Below are 23,614 nucleotides of genomic sequence, written 5' to 3'. Positions count from 1 at the left end.
TGGAAACAATTATAAAGGATGTCATATCAGCGCATTTGGAAAGAGGTGACATGATAGGTCCAAGTCAGCATGGATTTGTGAAAGGGAAATCATGCTTGACAAATCTTCTGGAATTTTTTGAGGATGTTTCGAAATAGTTGTCAAGGGAGAACCAGTTGATGTGGTATATTTGGACTTTCAGAAGGCTTTCGACAAGGTCCCACAAGAGATTAATGTGCAAAGTTAAAGCACAAGTTATTGGGGGTAGTGTGCTGACATGGATTGAGAACTGATTGTAAGACAGGAAGCAAAGAGTCGGAGTAAATGGGTACTTTTCAGAATGGCAGGCAGTGACTAGTGGGGTACCGCAATGTTCTGTGGTGGGGACTCAGCTGTTTACATTGTACATTGATGATTTGGACGAGGAGATTAAATGTAGTATCTCAAAATTTGCGGATTACACTAAGTTGGGTGGCAGTGTGAACTGTGATGAGGATGCTATGAGGCTACAGAGCGACTTGGATAGGTTAGATGAGTGGGCAAATGCATGGCAGATGAAGTATAATGTGGATAAATGTGAGGTTATTCACTTTGGTGGTAACAACAGAGAGACAGACTGTTATATGCCTGGTGACAGATTAGGAAAAGGGGAGGTGCAACGAGACCTGGGTGTCATGGTACTTCAGTCATTGAAGGTTGGCATGCAGGTACAGCAGGCGGTTAGCAAAGCAAATGGCATGTTGGCCTTCATAGCGAGGGGATTTGATTACGGGGTAGCGAGGTGTTTCTACAGTTGCACAGGGCCTTTGGTGAGGCCACACCTGGAGAATTGTGTACAGTTTTGGACTTCTAACCTGAGGAAGAACATTCTTGGTATTGAGGGAGTGCAGCGAAGTTTCACCAGACTGATTCCCGGGATGGCGGGTCTGAGACTGGGTCAACTTGGCTTGTATTCACTGTAGTTCAGAAGAATGAGAGGGGACCTCATAGAAACGTTTAAAATTCTGACGGGTTCAGACAGGTTAGATGCGGGAAGAATGTTACCAATGCTGGGGAAGTCCAGAACCAGGTGTCACAGTCTAAGGATAAGGGGTAAGCCATTTAGGACCGAGATGAGGAGAAACTTCTTCACCCAGAGAGTGGTGAACCTGTGGAATTCTCTACCACAGAATGTTGTTGAGGCCAATTCACTAAATATATTCAAAAAGGAGCTAGATGTAGTCCTTACTATTCGGGGATCAACGGGTATGGCGAGAAAGCAGGAATGAGCTACTGAAGTTGCATGTTCAGCCATGAACTCATTGAATGGCGGTGCAGGCTAGAAGGGCCGAATGGCCTACTCCTGCACCTATTTTCTATGTTTCTATGTTTCTATGTCTCCCCTTCCCCCTAGTCTGTCTCTCTCTCTCTCTTTCAAAATCTCTGTCTCGCTTTCTTTCTCTCAGGACTGACTCCTCTGCATCAAAACCACCTGCCTGTCGCTCTCTTTCTGTGACATGCACATAACTGGCTCCCCCTGCCTATCTATCTCTCTATCACCTTTAGCAGGTGTAAGATTTTGAAGGAGATCTTCAAGGCAAGAGTTGAGAAAATCGCGCAAATCTCCGACCTCAAGCACCCTTCTCTTGGGGATGCGTTGGATCTGTCACAAGGCATTTTGACTGTCCCAGTGCCAGTTTTCGGCGCACGCACGTCGCGCTCTGAGAAGCGCACTTGAGGGGCCTCGACGGGTGCGTGCTTACATCGTACGTGCACTTATGGACCTCAATTGTTGGAAGTTTGGCAGGCTCTCTGTTGCCACGTATTTCCATCAGTCTGAAACAGAACGTGACAAGTTGTCAATGGCGATTGCAATAATTATAAATCTTTCACAGCATGTTATGAAATTAATTTATTAAGCTTCATTTTAATTTAATAAATCCCGGAATGGGCATCGAACATGTGCCGACACGGAGCGAGCGCTGCATCCTAACCACTAGGTGGCGGTCACAGTGGTGAGTAAACATTGATGTCGAGAACTCGTGAATCAGTGAGGCGGCCTATGTGAAAGTGTTTAAAGGGAGAATGTTCAAAGTAAACTCGTCGCAACAGCAATGAACTGCAATTAATTAAAACAGGCAATACCTGTGTTTTACTCCGGCAGACATGGCGGAAATTAAACGGCAGAAGTTAACCGTTTTGAAGATTGAATGTCTTTTGGAACTGGCTCGTTTTATTAATTGTAAAACATATATTTATCTTAAATACTTGGATATTTCATTGCAGTCCTCTGCTGTTGCGACTTGACCAGAACAACAACAACAATTTAGCTCCCAGATTAATGCGTGGTAACCGCATTGGTTTCAATAGTCACAAACTAGTGCTTTGGGATTACAATATCGGACCGTATCTGGATTGCATTGTTGACGCTTCACGTCAATCAAATTTAATCACAACGCCGTCATCAGAAAACTTTCCATAGATGCTGCCTGACTGGCTGAGTATATCCAACATTTTCAGATTTCATTTCAGATTTACAGGATTCGCAGTCCTTTGCTTCTGAAACGAAAAAGTAACAAATGTTGTCGTCATTGGGGATTAGAATGTCAGTCCCTTTCTGCACCGGCAAACGTGAGTCATGCGTGCTGTGTATCCTCCCTTCTGCCAGGTAAAGAACATCATTGAGTGGGTGCAGAACATTTTCAGGGGCGAAAAGGAGCAGCATAAGCCGTGATCTATGTGCTAACCAATTACATAAGGAAACAAGGGAAGAGTTCCTTTAATGAGAGTTTCAGGTGCAATTGAGGAAATTAATGAGCAGGACCACAAAGGAATTCTATGGATTATTCCCAGTGCCCCGCGCTATTGAGTTTAGAAATAGCAACGTATGTCTGGATAAACGATGCACGAGGTTGGGCTACAGAATCCTGGGGCATTGGGACCAGTTCTGGCGCAGGAGGGACCTGTTCCAGTCGGTCGGTTAGTACATCAATAGAGTTTGGACCAATGCCCTCGCGGGAAGTTTAACAACTGGGGCGGGTGAGGGGTTGAACTAATTTGGCAATGGATTTGTGTACCAGGATGAAACATCTGTAGATGTTGTGATTATGCCTTTATTCACAAGTCCAGATGATTTTTAAATTTTAATGATAGCAGTGAACGTGGCCACAGACAGCGCACATCAGTCCATCCTTGGGAAACGATATACCCCGGTTCGGCTAAACCTTCCCTTACACTGAGCATAAGCAGAGGAAACACAGGCACAGCAGAATTTGCTGAGGACCGTAAGGAGTAAAATATTATTTGATCAAAGAAAGCTCTAAATATATTTTGGTGTCTATGTGTTAAGTTGCAAATTGTATGTGGGATATAAATATATTTTGTATATCTGTGTTCGTGTTTATGTATTTGAATGCAACAAAGTTATTTATAATAGTATTGTGGAGCATCTGTGTTTGTTATATATGCATTTTCTGTGTATATCTTTGTATCTATGTTACCTGTAAACACCTCGCAAATAAATGTAAATACAATTATAGCACGGAGATACTTAGAGATAAATTCATAAAGAAAGTAGACATAAAAACAAATACATTTAGAATAACACATATATGAACACAAATAATTTGATTATCAATGTTCCACGCAATTTAATTTACAACTCACAGATAGATGCACAAATATATTTATAAATTTGCCGCACGGACATCCAAATTCATTACAAATACAAAACATTGTACAAAAAATAAAACACGTCTATGGCGAAAATCTATGGAGTCTCAATAACTGAAGGCTTCTTGAAGAGAGTCGGCACAGACACGGTGGGATGAACAGCTTCCTTGTGTGTTGAATGATTCGTTGATTCTTTGCCTTCTTCCTCGTAAGACAGATGGAACAGGCAGCTATATGAGGAAAGCACTAAGACCGCAAGCTGTGAAGCTCTAGTGGCGCAACCGTTAACGCGCGGTACTTATAAAGCAGTACAGGCCCGGAAAATGCCGAAGTTGTGAGTTCGAGCCTCACCTAGAGCAGCCAATGCTTTTGCGTGTGATGTTTGTACTTTTCAGAGTTTGAGGCCGTTTACTATTTATCCATCTCCCTTGTCTCTTCCGCCATGTACCAAGCTGCTGTCTGTCTCTCTTGCTGCGGTTAACTCAGTGTCAATCTGTGGGTTATTTCTGAATGAATACCCGTGCCTGTTCCCCACATGAAATAAATGAGGGCATCAAACAATTCCTCATCTGGCACTCGGGAGCGAATGAACCAACATTTACAAGAAGATATAGTTTATTGTAAATATAACATTCCCTCTTGTGTGATATAGGTTCAATTATGTACAAAACCAAACTATGATCACAACGTGTTTCCAATAAGCCGCCTTTTAATATATTGTCGCAAGCGCTACCATTGTAGATCAAGGAGTTTCATAATTAATAAACATAGAAAACAAGCAATGAAACGGTAGAGATGGTTCTGAGAATGTTGAATGCCCTCGCCCACAGCAACATTAAAAACAATGTTTAAAACTGGCAGCTTGCAGGAGGAAAGGAAGAGAGGAAAGAGAGCCACAGAAAAGCCACAGGAGTTTCGGAAGCTTCGGGCGTTTTTCTCTGACCACAGCATAGTTGCGCACGGCACGTATATTGTTGCTGTTAAATATGAATAACATGCTACGTTTGTTTGCAGCTGTTTCTGTTTCTGTCCCTTTTAACTAATTCTTAATTCCATTTGTCTGCAATGATTCCATAAATCTTCATATCCTTGCCTAACAATAATCGATCAATGCGAAACTTGAAAATGTCAATTGCCCCAACCTCGATAGATTTTTAGGAGAGGAATTATAAGACAGTTTGAATAGGCAGCTGTATGGTGGAAGCACTAATACCACACAGCATCAGCACATAATTCCAGCGACGGAATTGGATATGGCGCAGTACTTATCTGACAGTGTAAGCACCTAGAAAGGCCGAGGTTGTGAGCTCGAGCCTAACCTAGTACAGCTGATCGCTTTGCTTGTGACATTTCGACAGTAATCGAAGGTACAATTGATGTATCCCCAAATGTTACCGACATATTCACTGTGTTATTCCAGCACACAATATTGCAACGGAGGATGACAAATTTCAATATATGTGGGATGGAGTGGAGGCGTTTTGACATTTAATCAATAACTCTGATTTAAATAATATTGGGCCGGAAAAACACTCGATTTCAAAGAGAAGATATGTAAACGCATTGGTTATCTCCAAATAATTCCTGCACCACATTCAAAAGAAACAATGATTTTCCTGAACATTTCACTAAAAATGTTGTGCTCAGTGTTGCAATGGCTCGTGCATTGGAATTCTCGCTGATTCAGTTCCATGGAAACATTCAAACTTATTGATTCGATTCCCATCAAAGTCCAAATGTAAATTAATAGAATAGTTACCGCACAGCAGGAGGCCATTCGTCCTATCGAGAGCGTGCCAGCTCTCAGCTAGTTCATCTCCCCTGTCCTCTCCCCATTGCCCTGCAGGATAGAATTGGCTTGTTCCGAGGCTGGAAAGTAATTGTTTGCAGCAAACCACAACTGTCTGCGATAGCCGGTAGGTTTAATGTTTTGGGCCTGAAATCCACTCAGGTTTACCTGCTCGCCGCTACACTGTTTGAAGCTCCGTTCAGTGCTTGAATAAGTAAGAGCTGTAGCTGCCGGGCTGCATTTCCGTCTCGCAGAGCCTGAGAGATCCGCCAGGGCGGGAGGCACGTTTAAACTGTCGCCCAATTATCCTTTACGCTTTTACAACATTTCAAGAGAGCAAAAGTATTCCCCTCAAGCTGCAATGATCTTTTCTGTTATTGTCTTCGCATGCTTCTTTCTATCTCTCACTGTGTCTGCCTCTTATATTTCTCTGCTTTTCGCTGATTGGGTTCTCACTTTTAACTGGACTGCCTGGGCTGATCTAACCAGCAACAAGGTCAGCAATGGGTATCGAAAGACGTGGACCATAGGACAGGAATGGTGTAAATTAGGGGCAAATATCCTCACAGATATGTCCCTTCGCGCTCGCAGTGAAATAAAGCAGCACCGGATATAGTTGTCTTAACGTAGAGTGTGCCTTAAGTGGATGCCGACACAGACGACAATATATAGCTATTAATGCTTCAAAATCTTATTTGATAATACAGGTCACGTTTCAAAACTAGTTTTGTTAAGACATTCCAATATTGTTGTATTGGAATAGTCAGCAATGCTCGCACGGCAGTTGGATGCCAGTTGGAAAGCTGGCCGAAAGAACACGCAGAACATTCACTTTCTGCTGAGTAGACCATGAGCCTCCATCTTGAAAATGGTTCTCCAGTCCCACTAAGAGGGGATTAAGCATCATGGGAGTTGGATGGGACTCTGCACACGTGTATAGCAGGACGTGTAGGGGGCATTTACCCTTCCTTAAAGAACAGTAATGACTCAGTTCCAGAATTTGCTCGCACCACTCGCAATTCGGCCCAAGGATGAGCCGAGCCGATCACGTGGAGTTAATACAATTCTTCCAGTCAGTAAATTCAGTTGGCATATCAAGAAAAACTTAAGAAATCACCGTTACTTAGTCATTGAGCGCGCAGCATAATGGATAAGGTGTTTATTTCTCGTATGTTCCATAATGGTACCAGGAAATTACAGTTTTGATGAGATTTGGATTCAAAGCCTAATTTATGTAATATTCAGTCAAATGCTTGGAAGGTTTATCAGCAACAAACGCTTAACAAAGTAGATTGACACAATCGATTTGCACTCCATCGCCTTAACCTCTCCTCTGCCATCTAGCACAACTCAACTATTCCATTTCAGGCTTTTTGCATCCATACAGAATTACGCTGCAACAAGTCCCTGTCACTACGTGTCCTGCCCGTGCACCCAGATGGACAATGTTGAAAATGTGCAATCAGCTTCTGTTAGCAAACGGCCTTCAGTTACTACAGGATGCCTGTGAACTGTCTCCTCAAAAGATGAGGTGCGGGCCCCTTTTAAATAGACCAGGCAGCCTGACCAAGCCGGTTTCAAAATGACCAATATCGAACGTTCTACAGTTAGACCACATTAGGAGTACTGTGTGCAATTCTGGTCGCCATATTATAAAATAAACTAGCAAGACACTGGATAGGGTGCAGAGCAGATGGTATACTATCAGGAAAGAATCGACAAGCTAAATTTATTTTGTCATGAAATGAGAAGTCTGAGTGGTGAACTAATATACCTCCTTAATATCTTGAAAGATTTTGATAGAGTAGATACAGAGTGGTTCCACTTGTGGGGAAAGTATGACACAAAGATTAGTGGGAAATTGGGTGTGTAGAGGACACAGAGCGGTTGCAACGAGATTTAGACAGGTTAAGCCAATGGGTAAGGTTTGGCAGATGGAATACAATGTCGGAAAATGTGAAGTCATCCACCTTGGATTAAAACAGTAAAAGGGAATATTATTTGAATGGGGAGGAATTACAACATGCTGCGGTGCAGAGGGACCTGGGGGTCCTTGTGCATGAATCCCAAAAAGTTAGTTTGCAGGTGCAGCAGGTAATCAGGAAGGCGAATGGAATGTTAGTCTTCATTGCGAGAGGGATGGAGTGCAAAAGCAGGGAGGTCATGCTGCAACTGTATAGGGTATTGGTGAGGCCGCACCTTGAGTACTGCATGCAGTTGTGGTCACCTTACTTAAGGAAGAATATACTAGCTTTGGAGAGGGTACAGAGACGATTCATTGGGCTGATTCCGGAGAGGAGGGGTTTACCTTATGATAATAGATTGGGTCTTTACACTTTGGAGTTCAGAAGGATGAATGGTGATCTTAGAGAAACATTTAAAATAATGAAAGATAGAGGCAGATAGGTTGTTTCCACTGGTCGGGGAGACTAGAACTTGCGGGCACAGCCTCAAAATAAGGGGGAGCCAATTTAAAACCGAGTTGTGAAGGAATTTCTTCTCCCAGAATGTTGTGAATCTGTGAAACTATCTGCCCAGGGAAGCAGTTGAGCCTAGCTGATTGAATGTATTCAAATCACAGATAGATAGATTTTTAACCAAAAAGGGAATTAAGGGTTTTTGGCAGCGGGTGGGTAAGTGGAGTTCAGTCCACGGCCAGATCAGCCATGATCTTGTTGAGTGGCGGAGCAGGCTCGAGGTGCTAGATGGCTTACTCCTGTTCCTAATTCTTCTGTCAGTCATTCAATCTCCTGCTTCTTGTGCACAAAGAGAAATAATGTGCAAGAAAGTCCACGACACAGCTTGCTCTGCCCATGCAACCAGATGGTTAATGATGAAAACGTGCCATTAGATTCTTAAAGCAAACAGCCTTCCTTTACTTCAGATGAGTGACTGCAATAGATGGTTGATTTTTCGGCAGAATTACATGAACGAATATAAGATTGCACGCAACGAACTAATTGACCACGCCACTACTAGAGACCATCAATTTAAGAAAAATCAGCAATAAATCAAATTGGGAATTCAGAAGAATCTTCTTTAGCCTGAGAGTGGTAAGGATGTAGAACTCGCTACCACCAGAGAAGTTGAATCAAATATTATAGATGCATGTAAGTAGCGGTTCGATAAATATATGAGGGAGAACTGAATGGAGGGCTATGCTGATAGTGCTGGATGTGGAAAGAGGGGAGGATGCTCCAGTGGACCACAAACGTCGACATTGACAGGTTGGGCCGAATAGCCTGTTTTTGCATTGACTATCCTATGTAATCGTAAGAATTCGACACCCATGGGTCCAATTCAAAAGTAAACTTCTCACAACTTTCAGACCTAGAGGAAATAACACTGATTAATATTCCTGCCGTGGGTGTTTCAAAAAGATGTCAAAATGGATGCTCCTTAAAACCAAGCTTTGGGGCATCTGCCGTAATTTTTCTTTTATGTGGCTCCGTGTCAATGTCATTTCATTTGTCTGAAGCTTTTGTGGAGCGCCGTGTGACGTCTTACTCTCTTTTAGGCGCTACATAAATGCAAGTTGTTGTTGTTGTAGTATTTACATCATTGACTCACTGTTTCAGGTTTCAAAGAAAACGTGCTGTTTGAGAAGGCATGTGGCATACTTACCTTTATTCGCCGAGGTATATTGTACAAGAACAGTGAAGTTATGCTTGAGCTATATAAAACATTACTTGGGCTGCAGCTAGAATACTGCGTAGACGTCATTGCAGGAAAGATGTAATTGCTCTAGAGAAGGTTCAAAAGAGATTTACGAGGATGTGCCTGGGCTGGGGAATTTTAGCTATGAGTAATGATTCGGTAGGCTGGGTTAGTTTTCATTGGAACATAGGAAGCTGAGGGGAAACATTATTGATGTGTTCAAAATTATGAGGGGTAGAGAGAGACTGGACAGGAGCGACCTATTTTTCAGAGCAGATTGGTCAACAAACAGGGGACATAGATTTAAAGTCATTGGTAGCAAGTTTAAAGGTGATTTGGCGGGAAATGTCTTCAACCAGAGCAAGTTGGGAGTCTGGAACTCACTGCCTGAAATGTTGCTCGAGGCAGAAATCCTCACCACATTTAAAACACGCTTGGATATGCACTTGAAGTTCAATAATCTACAGGGCTACGGACTAAAAGCTGGAACATGGGATTCTGCTGAATAGCTCTGCGTTGGCCGGATGGGCCGAAATATCCTTCTTCCATGCTGTAAATAACTATGATTCTATGATTCAGTTCTAAGCGAGGATCTAACTTCAGATAAACCGGACGTGGAGACGTTACGGGTAGGATTAAGAGATAGGAAAGGATTTAAGACAATAGTGGGAGTTGTGTATAAGCCCCCTAGTCGCTGCTGTGAAGCACTGGAATATATAAATGTAGAGATTAGACAAACGTGTCGTCAAGACAGTGTGGTTTTAATACGGGATTTAAATTTTCATACATATTGGGATAATCGGACTGGCACCTGTCAGAAAGATTTTTCTCCTTGGAATAGAAAACGTTTAGAGACGATTTATGACATAAGTTCAAAATTATGAAGTGTTTTGTTATATAAAAAGGAAAAAGCTTTAAAATGTCGCATTTAACGTGATAAAATCTCGATCGGCCCAGATGGTTTATGAGACCGACACCTTACCACTTGACCACCGCACCCTGAAAATCTCGTGCTTTGTCTGCTAGCAAGGACACGATGGGCTAAATGGTTTCCTTCTGTGCTGTAAATTTCTATGGTTTTATGGTTCAGTCACTGAGGTGATGTTACTACCAATGTGCTGTTATAGAAGGAGTTCCATGATTATTTACCACGTCACAATAATGGAAAGATAATATTTTTCCTGTTTCATTTTCTGCGGAGTTGATATTAGAGTTGGAAAAATCAATCGTCTACGATCATGCCCACTTTTGACTTTATGATGAAGGGCAGATCATTGATGAAGCAGGTGAAGATGAACTCCTGCAGCGTAGCCTGGGCTGAGATGATTGGCATCGAACACCCACAACCATCTTCTTTTAGGCTAGGTATGTCTTCTGCAGTGGAGATTAACCCCGCGATAACTTAAACTTAGGAGCCTCCTTGTTGAAACATTCGGCCAAATGCTGCTTTGATGTCAAGGACAATCACTCTCGCCTCATTTTAGAATTAATCACTTTTGGCCATATTTGGACCAAGGCTGTAATGATGTCTGGAGGCTGGGGGTCCTGTCGGAACTCAAACTGAGCAACGGCGAGCAGTTGGGTCATCCTACGTTCGTGAAAGATGCTACGGGAATGCAAGCTCGTGCCTTTGCTGTTTGAAAACATCGCACACTTGCATGATGTATATTTGTAGGATCAAATGTGTCATCGCGCTGAAATCTTATTCCTACCTTCCTCTTCGCAAAGACCCTATCAGGGCTTCAAATCATTGCACGTTTTAAAATGTCAGTTTTAAAGAAATTGTTTCATTTTATATTTCTTAAAGATTTAGAAGGCACAACAGGCAGCCAGATATCCCAGTTTGCCGATAATGCAAATATTGGTGATATAGTAATTAGTACAGACGTTAGCGTATACTTATAAAGATAAACTGATAGTTTAAATGAATGGACGATTCAGTGGCAGATAGATTCCAAACAGGCAATTGTATGGTCACCCATTTTAGATCACAAAGTTTAGATCCGAGTAGTAATTAAATGGAGCACAACTCGGAGGGATGGATTTCCAAAGTGGTTTGCAGTCTCAGTGCGCATACAGCTAAAATGCAGTAGCAAGTTACGAATATATTCGAAACAACTAATGGCATGTTAGGATTTATAACTAGGGGTTAGACTATAAAGCAATGGAAGTTTTTCTTCAACTGAACAGAGATGTAGTTAGACTATATCTGGAGTCCTCTAAGTTATAGAATATAATAGATTCATAGAAGTTTACAGCATGGAAGTAGGCAATTTCGGCCCATCCTCTCCGCGCCACTGTTATCCAGCCTAATCACACTTTCCACCTTAAGCTCAATAACCCTGCACGTTACGGCACACAGTTGCATATCCAAATACTTTTGAAATATGCTAAATGTTTCTGCCTCTACCACTGTTTAGGTAGTGCGTTTTTCACAGCCACAACTATCTGCGTGTGGAAATTTCCCATCACATCTCCTGTAAACCTTCTCTAATCAGTATAAATGTATGGCTGCTGATTGTTGAGCCCTCTGCTAAGTGCAATAAGCTGTTTCTATCCATTATATCTAGTCCCCTTAAGGGCACGGACCATTAGAAATGATAGGCTGGATTGGAATGTGTTCAGTTCATACTCTCCAGAATGTTACCAGGATGCCACGGGTTAAATTATGAGGAGAGATTACATAAACTTGGCCTGTACTCCCTGGAATATAGAAGGTTAAGTGGTGATTTTATTGAGATTTTTAAGGTTTTAAAATGAATTGATAAGATAGATAGAGATAAAGGTTTTTTCACCGTTCGTGGGGGAGTTTACGACAAGAGGACATCATGTTAAAATCAGAGACAGGCTATTCGGAAGAGAAGTTAGGAAAATCTTCTTCGCGCAAAGGGTGATGGATTTATCTTCTACAAAAAGCAGGATATACTAGCTCAATTAAAAATGTTAATTTTAGATTGATAGTTTTTGCTAGACCCTGGTTAAAATGATGTGGAGCCAATGCAGATGGATGGAGTTATGATAGAGCTCAGCCAAGAATTAACAGAATGGCGAATAGGCACCAGGGGCGAAATAGCCTAATCATGTTCCTTTGTTCAGTCAATTGGCAAACACCTATTATAAATAAAGAAACGTTGTCTCGAAGGGAGAATTACAAATATATCATTTGCAGAGAATATAGACCGCATCCACGCTTTCATACAAACAAGCATTAAGTCTAATTCTCAAACCAATTAATTGAACATTTACTTGGAGTGGATTGGAACCCACGCAGGCATACATCAGTTGGATTTTAATTCCAACGCCTTAACAACTCGGCGATCTCGTCATGGGCACGCTGCAGTGCAGTGCTTGCCTATTTGGCAAATCGCTTGGAGACTTAAAATTTAACTTTCAATGCAGAGCAAACTACACGTCTGCATACTCTGCAAACATGGGAGAATATATATCAAGTAAAAACTGTGGATGGTGAAAAGCTGAACTGCAAAACACAGCACTTAGGTAAATAACGCATTGAACTGGTCGTCCGTAACTAGACAACAAACCCTCTTGCATTAACCCACAGGAAATGTAATCTTCCCATCAACACTGAACATCTTTTAATGAATAATGTAAAATGCAAGTCACCGACCCAGTATCAGCAATCTCAGACTATACCAGCGCATAAGGCATAAACCATAAGGTATGGAGTAAACTGATATGGGGAGCGATGGAGAGAGTGAGAGAGAGAAAGTCATATTTGGACGGATAAACAGATCCCCAATGAGAAAGGCGTACACAAATTGACTGCAACTGGGATAGACATAAAGCGACATTGACACACGGAAAGAAAGTTAGAGTAAGAGAGAAATAGAATGAATGACAGAGGGAGAAAAAGATAAACAGCACACTAAATGTGAGAAATTCCCTGCCGGCACGGCCGGGAATTAAATCCGTGAGGTTTACAGGTGAAAAAAAAGCTCACTGAGAGAGAGGATTGTAGCATCACAGAAGCATCGGATGAGACAATTTCCCCAGAGCTCGCCAAACTGTTCGCCATCAACTATTTACCCAATTCCCTTCAAGAGTTGGTCATCACGCAGCTTAAGAGCGTGCAGGTAGAGAGGGAGTGGGTGATCAGCAGACAGAATAGGAGGACTAGGCAGGTAGTGCACGAGCCCCCGAGTCCATCTCGCTCGCCAACAGATATTATCTTCTGAGTACCTGTGTGGGGATAGTGCCTCTGACGACTGCAGCCACATCCAAATCCACGGCACCGAAGGTGGTTCAGCTGCACAGGGAAGGAGAGAGAAGAATGGAAGAGCTATACTGGTCGGGGTTTCAATAATCAGGGGAGCAGACAAACGTTTCTGCCACCGTAGATGTGACACCAGAATAATATTTTATTTCCTGGAGGCAAGGATGTCACCGAGCGGCTGCAGGGCATTCTGTTGGAGGAGGGTCATCAGCCAGAGGTCATTGTCCATACTGTTACCAATGACATAGGGAGAAAGAGGGGTGAGGTCTGCAGGCAGACTTTGGGGAAATACGAGAGAAGTTAAAAAGTAGGACCAGAAAGGTAGTTATGTCCAGAATACTCCAGTTGCTACGAACTAGCGAGTCGAGAAATAGGAGGATAGAGCACGTGAATGCATGGCAGGAGAGATGGTGCAGGAGGGAGGGTTTAATTTCCTGAGACATTTGGACTGGTTTTGGCGGAGCTGGGACCTGTACAAGCCGGACGATTTGCACCTCAACAGAGCCAAAATTAATAACCTCGCATTGCGGTGGGCCGGGGGGAGGCGGTGGTTGCTGGTGCTGTTGGGGAGGGCTTAAACTAGTTTGGCAGGAGATGGGAACCTTAGAATAGATTCAATAGGGAGGGGAGTAGAGTTTGAATTAAAAAGCAAAAAGGTACAAAGTGAGTTTGCAGGACAGAGGAAACAAGCAGGAAAAAAGGGTAAAAAAACAAATTTTAAAAGAATTTTGTCTAAATGCACGTTGCATTCCTAACAAAACAGATGAGTTGACGGCACAAATAGATACAAATGAGTATGTTCTGATAGTCATTACATAGACGTAGTTGCAACGTGACCAGGACTGGAAAGTAAATATTCAGGGGTATTTGACATTTCGGAAGGACAGACAAAAAGGAAAAGGAGGTGGGGTAACACTGTTAATAAAAGATGGGATCAGTGCGTTCGTGAGAAACGATATTGGCTCTGAGGATCAAGAGATTGAAACTGTTTGGGTGGAGATAAGAAACAATAACGGCGAAAAGTCGCTGTTGGGCGTAGTCCATCGACCCCCAAAGGGCAGCTGCACGGTTGGACGGAGTATAAATCAAGAAATAATGGAGGCTTGTAAAAAATGCACGGCAATAATCATAGGGGCTTTTAACCTTCATAGCGTCTGGATAAAGTTCATTGGTCAGGATAGACTTGAAGAGACGTTCAAAGAGTTTATCCGGGATACGAAGGACACGGAACAGACAGAGAGGGAGAGAAACAGAGAGAAAGAGTGAGAGAGAGAGAGAGAGATAGTGATGGAGGGGGATATAGAGTGAGAGAAAATTAGAGAATGAGGGTGAGGGAGAGGGAAACAAATAGACACAGGGATGAGGGATAGTGCAAGGGAGAGTGAGCATGACAAAGAGGCGGAAAGGGATAGAGCGAGAGAGAGAGAGAGATAGAGAAAGAAGGAGAGGGAGAAAGAGAAAGAGTGATGGTGCGTGAGAGATAAAACAAACGGACAGAAAGCGAGAGAGAGCGAGAGCGAGCGAGGGAGGCGGGAGGGTGTGGGCCGAGGGAGAGGGAGTGAGGGAGAGAGAGAGAAATAGACAGAAAGAAACTGCCGTGAATTTGCTATATTTTCCCCAATCCAGGGCAGGAACACGAAGTTCCAACACAATTACTTTTTTTCACGTTTCGAATCCTGAAAGGTGCGACAAAATGTAAGTCATTTGGTTCATCATTTTTACTAACTGCGAGGGATAACAATTAAATAGGTTGATAAGGATGTTTGTCTCTCTCTTTGTCCCTCTCCCTTTCTGTCTCTGTCTCTATCTTTGGCCCTCTCTCTCGCTCTCTCTGTCTCTCCTTCTCCCTCTCGCTATCTGCCTCTGTCAATGTCTTTCGCCCATCTCTCGCGCGCTCTGTCTCTCCTTGTCCATCTCCCTTTCTGTCTCTGCATCTGTCTTTGGCCCTCTCTCTCGCTCCCTCTGTCTCTCCTTGCCCCGCTCCCTTTCTGTCTCTGACTCTGTCTGTGGCCCTCTCTCTCGCTCTCTCTGTCTCTCGTTGTCCCTCTCCCTTTCTGTCTCAGTCTCTACCTTTGGCCCTCTCTCTCGCTCGCTCTGTCTCTCCTTCTCCCTCTCGCTATCTGCTTCTGTCAATGTCTTTCGCCCATCTCTCGCGCGCTCTGTCTCTCCTTGTCCATCTCCCTTTCTGTCTCTGCCTCTGCCTTTGTCCTTCTCCCTCGCTCTCTCTGTCTCTCCTTGTCCCTCTCCCTTTTTTTTCTTTCTCTGTCTTTGCCCCTCTCTCGCTCTATCTGTCTCTCTTTGTTCCAATCTCTCTCTGTCTCTGCCTCTCTCTTTGTCCATCTCATCCCTTCGGACTATCTCTCCCCTTGTGTCCTTCTCTATTCTCTCTCTCTCTCTCTGCCTAATACCGGCAGATTAGCGAAAAACATGGTCAATGAAAGAAACAGATTAGTGTCACTGTCCTATTTCAAAATCGCAAAATGAAGGAATTGCTGCTCCTGCGAAAAGTGCTCTGGTAGAATTGATAAAAGATGGAAGTTTCGGAGGTGCGGTGGAGGCGGGGGGGGGGAGGCGGTGGGTTGTGGTGGCAGTTGCTCCTTGCACCTGAGACCTCGAGATTCAAGGAAATAAGATTAGTAACAGGCTTTCGTGAAAATAATTGCATTTTGGGTTGGAGCCTAAAGCAGTTATGGATCTATGAAGTATTCAGATATTTTACATCTGCTGTACAGGACATGAAGAGGCTATTCGCCACAATTGGTCTTTACAGGCGTTTATGCTCCACAGGATCATTCTCCAACTCTACTTCATCTAAGTCTAGCAGCATATCCTTCGATTGCCATGTCGCTCATGTTCGTATCCAGTTCCTCCTTAAATGCCTATCTACTATTCACCTCAACTACTCCCTGTGTTAGCAAGTTCCACATTCTAACCTCTCTTTCTCCTGATCTCCCTATTGGATTCATGAGCGACTTCCTTATATTGGTGACTTCCAGTTTTACTCAGTGTGACACAAGAGCTTTCCAATCCTCACCACCTGCAGGACACCAAGAAATCCGTCAGAAGCAGCATTCACCACCAGAACCGAAATCTTGCTCGGTTTAACCGCCTGTTTTCAGCGGGCTGCAGCATATCCGATCCTACAATGCAAATCAGGACCGACACTATCTGGAAACAGTTAAACGATCATTGTTTAGACTTTGAGTATTTCAAGGACTGTAGCACATCCAATGATAAATATGCGAAACAGGACGGACAGAATCTGGAAGTTGCAAAAGGTCAATGTGTGGCCTTGTGTCAAAACTGCAACCAGAACAAGGGCTAGATTTAAACGAGGTCGGTATATAGGAGTGCGCTGTTGTAAAATAAATACTAGGTGTGTATATATGAGTCGAATATTTAGATATAAATTGTGTAAGTGTATATGTATATTTGTCACATTTTTCACAATTTTTAACTAAGATAGAAATTCATTGTTGATTTTATGGTAAATTGTTACTTTTTGCTCTCTCAGTTTTCGTGTTTGACAGTTTGGTTTTGACTACAATTTTCGGCGATAACCGCTCTATATCTTGATACAATCAGTCTATATTCCATTCATCAATACACACAGTCAACAGGACTGAAAACATGGGACTCTATTAGCCACAACCACCCCGATAAACTGTCCTTCACTCTTAAATTCTCCTTTCTATCCTCAAACCCCATTTTACTCGATTTTGTAACCTGTTCTTCACTCCGTAACCCGCCATCGTCGACAACTATCCTTTCAGATGCCGGCACTTTGTCTTCATTTAGCCTAACACAATTACCTAAACATTTCCTTTATCCCTCATAATAGTGCTAAGTCAGTAGCACATTTATATTACATTTGCTCCACGACACATTTATTTCATGTTAATGGGAGATGCTTATTTCACAGCCTGAGAAAAGCAGAAAAGTTTAAGCAGGAAAGGCAATGAATTTCTTAATGTCGATGGGACAGTTTCTACAATAGGTATTGGAGCCGAAAAAGGAACCTGTCAAATTAGATTTGACGATGAACAATCGACCCGGATCAGTTATCAACTGAACGTCTTGCTAATAATGTAGGTAATATGATTACAATTGTTACTGTTTTTAAGACGCATAATGGAGACAGAAACCACGTTTTTAACTCAAAGTATGACCAAGCTGAAGGGATGCCAAATGTAATAAAAGCAGATGTCAAATAACGTGCAAGGAATATACAAGTTAACAACAAATGTTTATTTGAGTATATTAATAGAATAGGAGTGGCAAGAGAAAATGGTGTCCCTTTAAAGACAGATGCAGCAAAACTGTGATAGAAAGTAAGGAAATGGAAGAATGGATAGCTAGCTAGTTATATATTAGTGAACAAACAGTAGGGTGTAATTGTAGTAAACCATGGGAGGTGTTGTTCTACAGCGATCTGTGCTGTGACCACTGCGGTTCATAAAACCAAAAGCCATTCGGCCTTCCAGCAACAGTTAGCGAAGTGAATGATATGTTTTATTTACCTCGAGGATAAATCCAGGGACAATCATGTATGGATGATGAACTCAGGAATGCTGAGCGGTTTCAGGCTCTCCAGTCAGAATGTCGTCTCTTCTGGAGATGTGGCTTTGAATCTTACATTTGACATACAAACATTTCCTTGTATAGAATTTTTTATGTAGTTTCTGCATTTTCGGCGCAGTTGATTTATACCTTCCAGGAAACGATGTCGCCTTGCATCCACGGCGGGTTTGTTTTAATCGTTCTAAGTATATATTGTGTTGGGGTCAGCAGAAAAGGGCCAGTGGAATAAAAACATAAGAAATAGGAGCAGGATTAGGCCATTTCCCCCCTGGGAGCCTGCTCTGCCATTCAATAAGTTCAAGGCTGATCAGATCTAGGACTCAGTTCCACTTCCCTGCTGGGTGCCCGTAACGCTTCACTAACGAATCGTCCAAAAGTCTGTCTATCTCCATCTTAAATTTAGTCAATGACTCAGCCTCCACAGCTCTTTGGGGCAGCTAATTCCACAGATATCCGACACTCTGAGAGAAGAAAGTTCTGCTGATCTGTTCGAAATGGGCGAATCCTTATTCTTAAAGTATGCCCCCTAGTTCTAGAATCCCCCACTAGTGGAAACGTCCTATCGGCAACTACCATATTGAGTGAGTCCCCTCATTATCTTATTTATTTAAATAGGATCACCTCTCTTTCTTATAAACTCCAATGAGAATAGGCGAAATCTGCTCACCATTTTATTATAAGCCAACCCCTTTATAGAAACATAGAAACATAGAAAATAGGTGAAGGAGTAGGCCATTCGGCCCTTCTAGCCTGCACCGCCATTCAATGAGTTCATGGCTGAACATGCAACTTCAGTACCCCATTCCTGCTTTCTCACCATACCCCTTGATTCCCCTAGTAGTAAGGATTACATCTAACTCCTTTTTGAATATATTTAGTGAATTGGCCTCAACAACTTTCTGTGGTAGAGAATTCCACAGGTTCACCACTCTCTGGGTGAAGAAATTCCTCCTCATCTCGGTCCTAAATGGCTTACCCCTTATCCTTAGACTGTGTCCCCTGGTTCTGGACTTCCCCAACATTGGTAACATTCTTCCTGCATCTAACCTGTCTAACCCCGTCAGAATTTTAAAAGTTTCTATGAGGTCCCCTCTCATTCTTCTGAACTCCAGTGAATACAAGCCCAGTTGATCCAGTCTTTCTTGATAGGTCAGTCCCGCCATCCCGGGAATCAGTCAGGTGAACCTTCGCTGCACTCCCTCAATAGCAAGAATGTCCTTCCTCAGGTTAGGAGACCAAAACTGTACACAATACTCCAGGTGTGGCCTTACCAAGGCCCTGTACAATTGTAGCAACACCTCCCTGCCCTTGTACTCAAATCCCCTCGCTATGAAGGCCAACATGCCATTTGCTTTCTTAACCGCCTGCTGTACCTGCATGCCAACCTTCAATGACTGATGTACCATGACACCCAGGTCTCTTTGCACCTACCCTTTTACTAATCTGTCACCATTCAGATAATAGTCTGTCTCTCTGTTTTTACCACCAAAGTGGATAACCTCACATTTATCCACATTATACTTCATCTGCCATGCATTTGCCCACTCACCTAACCTATCCAAGTCGCTCTGCAGCCTCATAGAATCCTCCTTGCAGCTCACACTGCCACCCAACTTAGTGTCATCCGCAAATTTGGAGATACTACATTTAATCCACTCGTCTAAATCATTAATGTACAGTGTAAAGAGCTGGGGCCCCAGCACAGAACCTTGCGGTACCCCACTAGTCACTGCCTGCCATTCTGAAAAGTCCCCATTTACTCCTACTCTTTGCTTCCTTTCAAACAACCAGTTCTCAATCCATGTCAGCACACTACCACCAATCCCATGTGCTTTAACTTTGCACATTAATCTCTTGTGTGGGACCATGTCGAAAGACTTCTGAAAGTCCAAATATACCACATCAACTGGTTCTCCCTTGTCCACTCTACTCGAAACATCCTCAAAAAATTCCAGAAGATTTGTCAAGCATGATTTCCCTTTCACAAATCCATGCTGACTTGGACCTATCATATTACCTCTTTCCAAATGCACTGCGATTACATCCTTAATAATTGATTCCATCATTTTACCCACTACCGATGTCAGGCTGACCGATCTGTAATTCCCTGTTTTCTCGCTCCCTCCTTTTTTAAAAAGTGGGGTTACATTGGCTACCCTCCACTCCATAGGAACTGATCCCGAGTCAATGGAATGTTGGAAAATGACTGTCAATGCATCCACTATTTCCAAGGCCACCTCCTTAAGTACTCTGGGATGCAGTCCATCAGGCCCTGGGGATTTATCGGCCTTCAATCCCATCAATTTCCCCAACACAATTTCCGACTAATAAGGATTTCCCTCAGTTCCTCCACCTTACTAGACCCTCCGACCCCTTTTATATCCGGAAGGTTGTTTGTGTCCTCCTCAGTGAATACCGAACCAAAGTACTTGTTCAATTGGTCCGCCATTTCTTTGTTCCCCGTTATGACTTCCCCTGATTCTGACTGCAGGGGACCTACGTTTGTCTTTACTAACCTTTTTCTCTTTACATATCTATAGAAACTTTTGCAATCCGTCTTAATGTTCCCTGCAAGCTTCTTCTCGTACTCCATTTTCCCTGCCCTAATCAAATCCTTTGTCCTCCTCTGCTGAGTTCTAAATTTCTCCCAGTCCCCAGGTTCTCTACTATATCTGGCCAATTTGTATGCCACTTCCTTGGCTATAATGCTATCCCTGATTTCCCTTGTTAGCCACGGTTGAGCCACCTTCCCTTTTTTATTTTTACGACAGTCAGGAATGTACAATTGTTGCAGTTCATCCATGCGGTCTCTAAATGTCTGCCATTGCCCATCCACAGTCAACCCCTTCAGTATCATTCGCCAATCTATCCTAGCCAATTCACGCCTCATACCTTCAAAGTTACCCTTCTTTAAGTTCTGGACCATGGTCTCTGAATTAACTGTTTCATTCTCCATCCTAATGCAGAATTCCACCATATTATGGTCACTCTTCCCCAAGGGGCCTCGCACAACGAGATTGCTAATTAATCCTCTCTCATTACACAACACCCATTCTAAGATGGCCTCCCCCCTAGTTGGTTCCTCGACATATTGGTCTAAAAAACCATCCCTTATGCACTCCAGGAAATCCTCCTCTACCGTATTGCTTCCAGTTTGGTTAACCCAATCTATGTGCATATTAAAGTCACCCATTATAACTGCTGCACCTTTATTGCACGCACCCCTAATTTCATGTTTGATGCCCTCCCCAACATCACTACTACTGTTTGGAGGTCTGTACACAACTCCCACTAACGTTTTTTGTCCTTTGGTATTCTGCAGCTCTACCCATATTGCAAGAATCAACCAAGTGCTCCTTCTATGAAATGTTTTAATAAGGTGAACACAACTGTAAGCAGTACTCTGCTAGGTGCGGTCTCCCCACTACCCTGTACAGTTGTAACAGGACTTCTCTGCTATTATACTCCATCCCCCTTACAATAAAGGATAGCATTCCTGATTACTTGCTCTTGTGCATACCTTTTGTTCTGTTTCATGCACAGGGACCGTAAGGTCCTTATGTATTGCAGCATTTTGTAATCTCTCTCCATTTAAGTAATAATATGCTTTGTTATGTTTTCTGACAAGTGGATAACTTCACAATTTCACGCATTATATTGCTTCTGCCAAATGTTTACTTTGCCTATTTATAAGCGTTTGTAAATTTCTTGTTTAATTTTCAGAACTTGCTTTCCAACCCATCTATGCTTCATCAGCAAACTTGGCGAAATTACACTCGGTCCCTTCATCCAAGTCATTGATTTAGATTGTAAATAGTTGAGGCCCCAGCACTGATCCCTGTGGCACCTCACTAGTCACTGTTTGCAAGCGGATAGTGACTCATTTATAGTCACTCTCTGTTTCTGTTATTTAGCCAATCTTCTATCCATGCTAATATGTTACCTCCAACACCTGAGCTATTATCTTTCGCAGTACCATTTTACTTGGCATCTGATTGAATGCCTTCTGTAAATCCAAATACAACTCAATCACCGGTTCCCCTTAAACAACCTGCTCGTTACATCCGCAGAAAACTCAGGAAAATTTGTGAAACATGATTTCACTTTCATAAAACTAGGCTGACTCTGTTTGACTGCAATATTAATTTGCAACTGTGCTGGTATTGCTTCCTTTATAATGAATTCCATCAATTTCCCAATGACAGATATTAGGTTAACTGGTCTATAGTTTCCTGCTGTTTGCCTCCCTTCTTTTTTATATGGGGACTAAAAATTTTCAGGTTTCCAATCATCTGGGAACTCTCCAGACGCCAGTGAATTTTGGTAGATTGCAAACAATATCTATGCAGCATCTTCTTTTAAGACCCGAGGCTGCAGACAATCAGCTCCAATAGACGTGGCTGGCTTTAGTTCCATTATTTTACTGAACTCATTTTCTTTAGTAATAGTGATTGTATTAATTTACTCCTCAATATAGGCCCTTAATTATCTATTATTGGGATATTCTTAGTGTCTTCTACCGTGAATACCGGTACAAAATATGTGTTCAAAGTCTCTCCCATTTTCCTGCTCCCCATTCTTTATTTCCTAGTCTCAACCTCTTGCGCAATTCTCTTCATCTTTTATATAACTGTAGAACCTCTTAATATCTGTTTCTATATTTCTTGTTTCTTTACTCTCATAATCCAACTTCACTCTATTTATTTTTAGTCGTCCTTTGCTGTTATTTTTAAATAATCTGGCCTCCCACTAATCTTGCCTACATTGTATACCATTGTTTTTAATTTGATACCATCCTTTACTTCGTTAGTTTGCCACGGTTGGTTCTCCCTTCTCTTAATGTCTTTCCTTCTGACTGGAATATATTGTTGTGCAGAGTTAGGAAATATCAACTTAAATATCCGCCATTGCTCATCAACATTCTTACACTTTAATCTATTTTACCTATCAACTCTGCATAGCTTTGGAAGCGACTTTATTTAACATCATTCTGTTAAGAATCAATCCATTGGTCTCAAGTGTTGAGGTAATCAACATCATAAATTATCGGATAGGAGTTAAACCATTCCACAGAAATCTACAGCGGCTTTTGAAGAAAGTTCACATAAACTTTCATATTTACAGCATGGTTAAAAAAAAACTCTATTAAAATTCTGTTACAACAATCAATTACCTGTGATTTTTGTAATTACACTTGAGTGTCTCCAATTTAGATTCCCATCTTTTTGTGAGTTGTTATTGTGTTAGATGCAACGGTTTTTGCGTCTCTGATTATTCGAATGTAATTAACGGTATCTACATTGTTATTTAATGCATTTGGCTGGAGGATCTGTGTTCGTTATCAATGTATTTTTGAGAGCTTCAAATGTTCAGTCTGGCCTCAATCGACCATCTCATATCCCCGAAGTGGGAGACGGAAAACCATCTGTGACATTCGATTTCAACGTTTGCTTTAATTAACCATGCTGATATTTATAAAATGTGATGTACAGAAGTTAACTACTCATGTTACATTAGACTTTCTTAAGCATCAAAAGTTTCACATACGCTCTCTGATAGATCCCGAGCTAGCCTTACTCACTCCAATAACTCCTCAGCGTCATTAATAAATCCTGAATTTCCCTTACTATCTCTGATACCTACAAAGCGTGGATTACCCGCTCTGATATCCTCTGAGGTCCCTTAATTTCTCCAATATAGTTTGAGAGTCAGTTATCTCTGTT

Source organism: Pristiophorus japonicus, unplaced genomic scaffold (genome assembly GCF_044704955.1).
Source record: "Pristiophorus japonicus isolate sPriJap1 unplaced genomic scaffold, sPriJap1.hap1 HAP1_SCAFFOLD_61, whole genome shotgun sequence".
Taxonomy (NCBI): Eukaryota; Metazoa; Chordata; class Chondrichthyes; family Pristiophoridae; genus Pristiophorus; species Pristiophorus japonicus.
This window is presented reverse-complemented; position numbering follows the sequence as displayed.